This window comes from Desmodus rotundus, chromosome X (assembly GCF_022682495.2).
Source record: "Desmodus rotundus isolate HL8 chromosome X, HLdesRot8A.1, whole genome shotgun sequence".
NCBI classification, from domain to species: Eukaryota; Metazoa; Chordata; class Mammalia; order Chiroptera; family Phyllostomidae; genus Desmodus; species Desmodus rotundus.
The window spans coordinates 32,851,504-32,861,813 of NC_071400.1; the positions used below are offsets into that span (position 1 = coordinate 32,851,504).

Sequence of the window (10,310 nt, forward strand, 5' to 3'; positions counted from 1 at the left end):
ACACTCAGCAAAGTGGGAATAAAGGGAGCAGTCCTCAACATAATTAAGGCCATATATGAGAGACCTACAGCCAACATCACACTCAATGGACAAAAACTTAGAGCTTTCCCACGAAGATCAGGAACTAGACAAGGATGCCCTCTCTCACCACTCCTATTCAACATAGTATTGGAAGTCCTACCCACAGCAATCAGACAAGAAAAAGCAATAAAAGGCATCCAAATTGGAAAGGAGGAAATGAAACTGTCACTGTTTGCAGATGACATGATAGTGTACATGGAAAACCCTATAGACTCCACTCAAAAACTACTCGAACTAATAAATGAATTTGGCAAAATAGCTGGATACAGAGTCAATACCCAGAAATCAAAGGCATTCCTGTACACCAACAACGAAACTGCAGAAACAGAAATCAGGAAAAAAATCCCATTCGATATAGCAACAAGAAAAATAAAGTACCTAGGAATCAACCTAACCAAGGAGGTAAAAGACCTGTACTCAGAAAACTACACAACACTGAAGAAAGAAATTAAGGAAGATACAAACAAATGGAAGCATGTACCATGTTCATGGATTGGAAGAATTAACATCATCAAAATGGCCATGCTACCCAAAGCAATTTATAGATTCAATGCAATCCCTATTAGAGTACCCATGACATATTTCACAGATATAGAACAAACATTGCAGAAATTCATATGGAACCATAAACGACCCCGAATAGCTGCAGCAATTTTGAGAAAGAAGAACAAAGCGGGAGGGATCAAAATACCTGGTATCAAACTGTATTACAAGGCCACTGTAATCAAAACAGTCTGCTACTGGCATCAAAACAGGCACATAGGCCAATGGAACAGAACAGAGAGCCCAAAAATAAACCAAAGTCTTTACGGTCAATTAATATTTGACAAAGGAGGCAGGAGCACACAATGGAGCAAAAATATCCTCTTCAACAAATGGTGTTGGGAGATCTGGACAGCTACATGCAAAAAAATGAAACTCCATCACCAACTTACACCATACACAAAAATAAATTCAAGGTGGGTAAAAGACTTAAATATAAGTCATAACACCATAAAAGTCCTCGAGGAAAACATTGGCAGGAAAATCTCAGACATTGCATGCAGCAACATCCTCACAGACACATCCCCTAAAGCAAGGGACATAAAGGAAAGAATAAACAAATGGGACCTCATCAAAATAAAAATTCTTTAAAGAAGAGGTAAAAGTTTTACATTGTCTTGATTGACTTCAGCTCAAAATAATTCACATGACAAAGTAGCACATCTTGGGGAAGCTTGTTCTGAATCCCTTCAATATATAATTATAATAGACAAATATATCCAGTTAAATTATACTAAATAAACATAGCATTAACTAATAAAAATTATAGGGGAGCATAATTTGTTACCCAAAAATATGCCTCTTTGACATAAGAATTATTTTAGGCTGGTTATTTTTAGAAAACAGCAGACATGGGAGGAGCTCTGAAAACCAAGTGGAAATGAACTTTGTAAAGGACATTTACATGTAAGAGGGAAATATCCATTTGTAAGTGTGTCTCACCAGCTGTTCTTGGAAGAGAGAGGTAATCTTATCTCTAGAATCCCCTATCAATGTAGAAGGCAATGACATGTATGCACAACAACCTTATCCTTTTTTACTTGCTTTTCCTGGTAACCTCCCATAACTGACTCCCTTACCCCCAACATCTTTTGTCTTTAGATAAAGATGGTATTTAAGGTTGTGGCTCCAGCCATTTCCTGTATACATGAGTCCCTCCCATGTATACAGGAGGCATACATGTTATTAAACTTTTGTTTGCTTTTCTCCTGTAAATCTGTCTCATGTCAGCTTAATTACTAGACCAGCTAAAAAAACTAAGAAGGGAAAGGGGAAGAAGTTTCTTCTCCCCCAGAAAATGTAAACAACTATTAGAGACTTCCATTTACAGAAATATGACAGGGTTGATATCTTTAAAACTGCTGTATACAAAAGATTGAGAAATGTTTGATAACAATATAACCAACATTCTTTTTAGATCTGAGGCTGATGTCACAAGAAAGTATACAGAATCTCCAGGGTCAAAAAAAGAGAGAGTTGAAAGCCATAATAATAAGCTGTCAAAGGCTTCCCTGAAAATATTTGAAGACCACTGTAATTAAAAAGCTTGAGTTTTGACCTCTGTGAAAGGACAGAACACAAGGCTTTAGCCCTGGTAAAGTGGAATTTGGAAATGAAACCCGAAGATTAAGCTGGGATCTTTTAAGGTCTATTTCTTTAGTAAATGAGCAGTTTAGAAAATAATTTACCTGCTAGCAAAGATGCACCAAAAAATTGTGTTTATCTTAGCTTGGTCTCTGATTGAGGAAAAACAAAAAACTCTCCCCCAAGAATTATTAGCTTGGAGAATTCCAGGGCTAAGAAACCTCAAACCAGGAAATTGACAGCAAGTGGTCTTAGATTTTAAGCATTAGACAACAATGGGAAAAAGTAAACACAAGTCATTAATATGGGACACACCCTCAGAGTATGCCCACTGTAAAGACACACCAAGCAATAACACATAAACACAATTTAAACATACAAAGGAAGCAGGTTAGCATAAATAAGAAGCAAAAACAAACAACAATGGTAGAATTAGGTCTTTAAATAGATCAGACATTAAAATTACAAAAGAAAGAATGCAAAATAAGTGTCTTAAATTTTAAAGTAAAAAGACAGAATAAAAAAATATGAGCAAGAATAAGAGGCTCAAAAAAGACCAAGAAGTTTGAATAAGAAAGAACCAAATAGAACTTTGAGGAATGAGAAATATAATAATTAAAAATAAAATGCAATTGATGACTAAAGAGCATACCGGAGTCAGCAGAAGAGAAGAACAGAGAGGGCAACAAAAAACCAGAAAGATGGAACTTTGAGACATCAAGAGACATGGATAATAGAGTGAGAAGACTCAATATATATATAAAGGTAATGCAGAAGAAAAGTGGGTGGGTGTCGGTATTGGTGGGGTGGGGCAAAATCTGAAGAGATAATGGCTGAGAATTTTCCAAAATGGATGAAAAACATGGATCTTTGGATTCAAGAAAGTAAAAATTTCCAAGCAAAATAAATATGAGACATCTACACATAAAAACATTCTAGTAGCCCTGGCTAATGTGGCTCAGTGGATTGAGTGCTAGCCTGCAAACCAAAGAGTTGCCAGTTCTATTCCCAGTCAGGGCACATGCCTGGGTTGCAAGCCAGGTCCCTAGTAGGGGGCACTCGAGAGACAACTACACATTAATATTTCTCTCCCTCATTTTCTTCCTCCCTTCCAATCTCTCTAAAAATAAATAAATAAAACCTTTAAAAAACATTCTAGTAAAACTGTGTAATACCGAAGACAAACATTTTTGTAGTGTACAAAGAGAAAAAGTAGATTATCTTCAATGGAACAATAGTAGAATTCTCAGTTACTTGAGCTGAAGGGAGATGGCAGCTGGATGATAACTCTACATAAATGGGGAAAAATAACTATCAATCTAGAAGTTATCATTCAAGAGTGAAGGTAAGAAAGACACATTTTCAGAAAATCAAAATGGGGGAGAGTGTGTTACTAACAGGTCTAACTAAAGGAACTTTTAAAAGCTGTATTGCTGAAAGAAGAAAACTGAATCTAGAAGCAAACATCAAGAGAATGGAAAACAAAGAAATTGGTAAATGTGGGAATACATCAAAACAAACAGTGACAAAATATTTAAAATAACAATGATTAATTTGAGGTAAAAATCTAAGATAAAATGAATGAAATAAAATTCTGGGTAAAAATATAACATACAAAGGGAAGAGTGATCAACCTTTAAAAGGTCTGAAGTCTTTATACACATGCATGGGAACGCCACATACATGAAAAAGTCCAAGACCCCACATACATGTAAGGGTCAAAGACAGAAAGGGAAAATGAGGTATATGTTACATTCTCAGCTAAGGATGAGGTAAGGTGCCTTAGGGCTTCAGAATGTTGGAAGGTCATTCTCAAGATAAGAAGAGTTCACTTTAAATGTGAAGAAATGTTGGATTTCTGCGACCAAAGCATCCAGTTTAAGAAACCAGAAAAATAAAAATGGATTAATCCCAAATAAGATTAAAGAGAAAAAATAAGAATAAGCATAGAAAATAATGAAATAAAAATACAATACAAAAAAATCAATAAAGTCAAAAGTTGGTTCTATGAAAACACTAATGAAACCAACAAAGTTTAAAAAAAAAATTTTAACTCATTTTATTGGGGTTACATTGGTTAATAAAATTATGTAGGTTTCAAGTGCACAATTCTATGATACATCATCCGTATATTGCATTTTGTGCCCACCACCCAAGTCAAATCTTCTTTTGTTGCCATATATTTGACTCACTTTACCCATTACAACCTCCCTATCCCTTTTCCCTCTGGTAACCAATTTATTCTGTGTCTATGAGTTTTTGTTTGTTTGTTTTTCTTGTTTGTTCATTTGTTGCTTTCAGTTTTATATCCCACATATGAATGAAATCATGTAGTTCTTAACTTTTTCTGTCTGACTTAATTTCACTTAGCATGATATTCTCAAAGTCCATCCATGTTGTTCCAAATGGCAGTATTTCATCTTTTCTTATAGCTGAGTGGTATTTCATTGTGTATATGTACCACATCTTCTTTATCCAAACATCTATTGAAAGTCAGTTTGGTTGCTTCCATGTCTTGGCCATTGTGGATAATGCTCCAATGAACATGGGGATGCTTATATCTTTGTGAATAAATGTTTTCAAATTTTTCAGGTAGATACCCAGAAGAAGGGTTGCTGGGTCTTATAGTAACTCTTTTTTTTTTTTTAATTTTCAGAGAGAGAAGAAGGGGGAGAGAAAGAGAGGGAGAGAAACATTTACATGGGAGAGAAACATCAATGTGCGGCTGCCCCTCGCTTGTCCCCAACCAGGGACCTGGTCCACAACCTAGGCATGTGTCCTGACTGGGAATTGAACCAGCAACCTTTTGGCTCATGGGCCAGCACTCAGTCCACTGAGTGACACCAGCCAGGGCTAACTCTTTCAATTTTTGAGGAGCTTCCATACTGTTTTCCATAGTGGCTGTACCAGTTTACATTCCCAAGAGCAGTGAATGAGGGTTCCCTTTTCTCCACAACCTCTCCAACACTACAATGCTAACAGGTGTGAGGTGGTATGTCATTGTAGTTTTGATCTGAATTTTCCTATTACCTAATGAAGGTGAGCATCTTTTCATATATGTCAGCCATTTGTATGTCTTCTTTGGAGAAGTGTCTGTTCAGGTCCTCTGCCCATTTTTTAATTGGATTGTTTGTTTGGTGTTGAGTTATAAAAATTCTTTATGTGTTTTGGATATTAATTACTTGTCAGAGCTCTTATTTGCAAATACCTCCCCCCATTCAGTTGGTTGCCTTTTTGTTTTGTTGGAAGTTTCTTCTGCTGTGCAGAAGTTTTTAGGCTGATATAATCCCATTCATTCATTTTTGACTTTACTTCCCTTGCCTTTGGTATCAAATTCATAAAATTCTCTCTAAGATCAAAGTCCATAAGTTTGGTACCTATGTTTTCTTCCATGTAATTTTTTTTTGTTTTAGGTCTTATATTTAGGCCTTTGATTAATTTTGAGTTAATTTTTGTATATGGGACAAATAGTAATTTAGTTTTATTCTTTTGCATGTGGCTTTCCAATTTTCCCATCACCATTCATGGAAGAGGCTTTCTTTCCTCCATTGTATGTTTTTGGCTCCTCTATCAATATTATTTGCCCATATGCATGTGGGCTTATTTCTGGACTCTCAATTCTGTTCCTTTGGTCTGTGTGTCTGTTTTTCTGCCAATACCCTGCTGTTTTGATTATTGTCACTTTGTAGTATAATTTGAAGTCAAGGAGTTCAAAACCTCCCATTTTGTTCTTTTTTTCTCAGGATTGCATTGGCTATTTGCAGTCTTTTGTGGTTCTATACAAATATGATGACTTTTTTTTGTTCTGTTCCATTAAAAATGTCATTGGGATTTTGATGGGGATTGCATTAAATCTGTATATTGTTCTGGGTAATATGACCATTTTATCCATGCTCATTCTTCCAATCCATGAACACAAAGTATCTTTCCATTTTTTGTGTCTTTTTCAGTCTCTTTTAATAATGCTTTGTAATTTTCAGTATATAAGTCCTTTACATCCTTTGTTAAGATTATTCCTAGGTATTTTGTTCTTTTTGTTGCAATTGTAAAAAATGCTTTTTTCCATTTATTTTTCTGAAAATTACTGTTAGTATATAGGAATGCAATGAATTTTTATACATTGATTTTGTACTTTACTGTAACTTTACTGTATTTGTTTATTGCTTTTTTAAATTAATTTATTTATTTTTATTCAGTTACAATTGTCTGCATTTTCTCCCCTTCCCTCCACCCCACCCCATCCAGTCCCACCTACCTCCCCCACCTCCACCCTCCCCCTTGATTTTGTCCTTGTGTCCTTTATAGTAGCTCCTATAGACCCCTCTCCCCACTGTCCCCTCCCCACTCCCCTGTGGCTATTGTTACAATGTTCTTAATTTCAATGTCTCTGGTTATATTTTGTTTGCTTTTTTCTTTTGTTGATTATGTTTGTGTTTTTTTGTGGAGTCTTAAGGGTTTTCTATATAAAGAATCATGTCATCTGCAAAAAGTGACAATTTTACTTTTTCATTCCCAATTTGGATGCCTTTTATTTCTTTTTCTTGCCTGATTGCTGTGGCTAGGACTCTGAGAACTATGCTGAATAAGAGTGGTGAGAGTGGGCATCCGTCTTGTTCCTGATCTTAGAGGAAAAGCTTTCAGTTTTTCACCATTGAGTATGATAGCCAAGGGTTTGCCATATTTAGGCTCTATTGTGTTGAGGTAATTTTCCTCTATACCCATTTTATTGTGTTTTAATCATAAATGGATGTTGTATCTTTTCAAATAGTTTTTCTGCATCTGTTGGTGTAATCATATATTTTTATGTTCATTTCGTTAATGTGGTATATTACATTGATTGATTTGTATATGGTCAACCATCCTTGTGCTCATGGAATGAATCCCACTTCATTATGATGTATAATTTTTTAAATGTGTTATTTTATTCAATTTACCAGTATTTTGTTTAGGATTTTTGCATCTGTATTCATCAGAGATAATGGTCTGTAGTTTTCTTTTTGTGCATTATTCTTCCCAGGTTTTGGTATCAGGGTTTTATGTTGGCCTCATAAAATGTCTTAGGAAGTATTCCCTCTTCTTCAATGTTTTAGAAGAGTTTGAGAAGGATAGCTATCAAATCTTTGAATGTTTGGTAGAATTCACTAGTGAAGCTATCTAGTCCTGGACTTTTATTTTTGGGGAGGAAACTGACAAGCTTTTGTTAACACTGAATAAAAGAGAAGACACAAATAAACACTATTAGGAAATAAAAGGAACATCCAGTCACAGAGCGGCCACCAGGACTCAGCAGCCTCCCCCCTTGCTTCCTGAGGCTCTTTTCCCCCTTCTCCTGCCACAGCCTTCCACAGGCTATTTCCACCAAGGAAGAGGAATCATATCATTGTATCGTATGTCTACTATCCAGAACGTTCACTCTCTCAACCCCTTTGCTTGTGTAGGTAAGGGTGATGTTCTGCTTCCTGCTGCTGCTGAACATTATATCCAAGTAAGGATTCAACAGAGAAACAGCAGGAAGACTTTTACTATTGTCCAAGTGATCGCTGATGATTATGATAAAAAGAAATGAGTGAAGGCGTTTAAGGAGAAATTTGCCTGCAATGGTACTGTAATTGAGCATCCAGAATATGGAGAACTAATTCAGCTACAGGGTGACCAGCACAAGAATATATGCCAGTTCCTCATAGAGACTGGACTGGCTAAGGACAACAAGCTGAAAGTTCATGGGTTTTAAGTGCTTTGGGCTCACTGAAATTTATGTGAGGATTTCCTTGCAATGAGTGGAATTTCCCTTCTGTCCCTTATCACAAGTTTAAAAACCTCAGAGCTTGTATAATGTAACCATTTGGAGCCTGCTTTTAACTTGGATTAGTGTAATGCCTTCATGCAATAAACTGAAAAAAGCCATGCTGTCTAGTCTTGAAGTCCCTCATTTAAACAGAGGTCAAGCAGTAGGCGCCTGGCAGTGTCCAGCCTGAAACAAAGCAATAACATGATGTTTCAGCCAAGCCCAGAGCCCCAAGACCACAAACGGCTACGTCTGGACATAAGCTCCTTGGCAGAGTTCCCTGTTGTAAGAAAAATGTCATCACCTGTACAACATTTGGTGAAGCTGAGAGGAGAGGATGGGGTTAGGCAGCAACAGTATCTGTACCATTAGTGGGAACCTTGGGTACTCAAAGATCTCCAATGTGACCATGTTGGTAGAGTTTAGAGCAGCCATCTACCCTCTAGTGAGGTGATAAGGACTTTTGGCTTGCCACCAAGGTTTATTTCACCAGACATATACTAGCTAATTGACGTTCAAACACCAGAATGCAAGGCCAACCTTCTATCAGAGTTAAACTTTTGACAAGGGAATCCATTTTAAACTGATATTTCAATCATTGCAACTTAATAGCAACAGCTGCCCAAGGCCATGTGATCTCAAACTGATTTTGGGCTTTTTTCACCTTCAGATTTAATATTATGTAATATATTTAAAACTTTATTTAAATAAAACTTGTTTATTTACAATAGCCAAGTACTGGAAGCAACCTAAGTGCCCATCAGCAAACGAGTGGATCCAAAAACTATGGTATATTTACACAATGGAATTCTACGCAGCAGAGAGAAAGAAGGAGCTTATACCCTTTGCAACAGCATGGATGAAACTGGAGAGCATTATGCTAAGTGAAATAAGCCAGGAAGTGAGGGACAAGTACCATATGATCTCACCTTTAACTGGAACATAAGCAATAGAAGAAAAAAGCAAACAAAATATAACCAGAGACATTGAAGTTAAGAACAATCTAACAATAGCCAGGGCGGGGGTGGGGGGTGGGGGCGGGGATAGTGGGAAGAGGGTATTACAGGAACTACTATAAAGGACACATGGACAAAACCAAGGGGGAGGGTGGAGAGGGGGGAGGGAGGTGGGTTCACCTGGGGTGGGGTAGAGGGATGGGGAGAAAAGGCATACAACTGTAATTGCATAACAATAAAAAAAAAATAAATAAATAAATAAATAAAAAAAAATAAAACTTGTTTTCATGCCAATGATGGCTATGAATTTCTTCAGCTGAACAAACCATGTGGTCATGTTGTATCTGAATCAAAAAGAAGAAAAAAAACCCTTGTTTTCAGAAACAAAAAAGGGAGCATAACCATAAATACAGTGATGAATTTTGTAATCTACCAAGATAATTCTAAGGAAACATTGCACCAATAAATTTAAATATTTAAATAATCTAAACATTTCCCTGTATCAAAACGGATTCAAGAAGAAACAGAAAACTCAAGTAGATCTAAAAATCATTACAAATATCAAATCAATATTTTCACTGATATGTCCCCTAGAGCAAGGGAGATAAAGGAAAGAATAAACAATGGGACTACATCAAATTAAAAAGCTTCTGCTTTAAGTGGAACCTAATCAACAAAACAAACAAGCAAGCAAAATATAACCAGAGACATGGAAATAAAGAACAAACTGACAGTAACCAGAGGGGAGGGGAATAATGTAGGAAAGAAGGGGAAGGGTTGTCAAAGAACATGTACAAAGAACCCATGGACAAAGACAATTGGGGGAGGATTCAATGTAGGAGGTGGGGGTGGGCAGGGCAGGAGAGAGTAATGAGGGAAAAATGGAGACAACTGTAATTGAACAGCAATAAAATTTTTAAAAACATATCAAATCATTAATTAAAAATATTTTGTCATAAAAGGCACCAGATTTGAATGTTTCTAGAAGATTTCTACCAAGTCATATCATTTTTGGCATATTACCAAGGTTGGTTTTGGATTAAAAATTCATTAATTTACAGATTTATGAATTAAGGGAGGAAATTCATATAATCATGTCTATGAATGCTGAAAAAATAGCATTTAAACCCCATTCATGATTAAAGGGTTACCTGAAGCCCTTAAACAGAAAAGTTTTCTTATATACTGATAGAGTATCAACCAATATCAACCAAAAACTTACCACTAATTTCACAATTAATGGTGAAAGTTTATGAGCATACCTTCTAAAATCAGGAACAAGAGAAGGATGCTTGTTAATATTGCTTCTATTGACCATATCACTAGAGGCACCAGTCAGTACAGTAAGGGAAGAAAAATAA

General features: G+C 36.2%; 1 pseudogene; it reads left to right on the plus strand.

Annotated features, from left to right (window-relative positions):
• The first annotated feature begins 7,597 nt into the window (after nt 1-7,597).
• LOC112303537 (eukaryotic translation initiation factor 1 pseudogene) lies at nt 7,598-7,939 on the plus strand (annotated as a pseudogene).
• The last annotated feature ends 2,371 nt before the right edge of the window (nt 7,940-10,310 follow it).